The following is a 532-nucleotide window of genomic DNA, read 5'->3' on the forward strand; positions in this document are numbered from 1 at the left end:
TTGCTTTGTTTAGTCTGTGTTAAAAAGTTTTTCTGGGGTCTTTTATATAAACCTGAACTTCACCAAAGCCGATTTTGGAAAATATTTATATCTAAATAATTACAGAAAAAAATGCTTTCTGAAGGCTGCAGGAGAGCTTTTGTCCTGTTTTTTTTCTTGATAAATGATCCCGCTGTGCTCCGTCTCCATGGAGACCTGCCTTAAACAGCCTTAAGGCTGTAGATTGAAGGCCAGATTAACCTGTGTCGTCCCGGTGATAATCTTCAGATGTTGCGATTCTGGAAAAAAGTGTCCGACCAAACGGAAAAAGATGACCAGGCTCGGCTGTCGGCAGGAGTTTGCACTTAGATCGCATCCAGCAAAACCCAAATCTTTGAGAGTTTTGCAGAGACAGGGTGGATTAAAATAAAATAAAACTGGCCAATTTGTGAAAGAACTTTTATTTGCTGAACTTCGTTTTTATAGAATTGATGAAAAGCATTTTATTCAAAGGTTTAGTGGTTTTTAGTATAACTCAGATAACTTTTGATAA

This window comes from Oryzias latipes, chromosome 4, assembly GCF_053564925.1.
Source record: "Oryzias latipes strain Hd-rR chromosome 4, Olatipes_Hd-rR_3.1".
NCBI lineage: Eukaryota > Metazoa > Chordata > Actinopteri > Beloniformes > Adrianichthyidae > Oryzias > Oryzias latipes.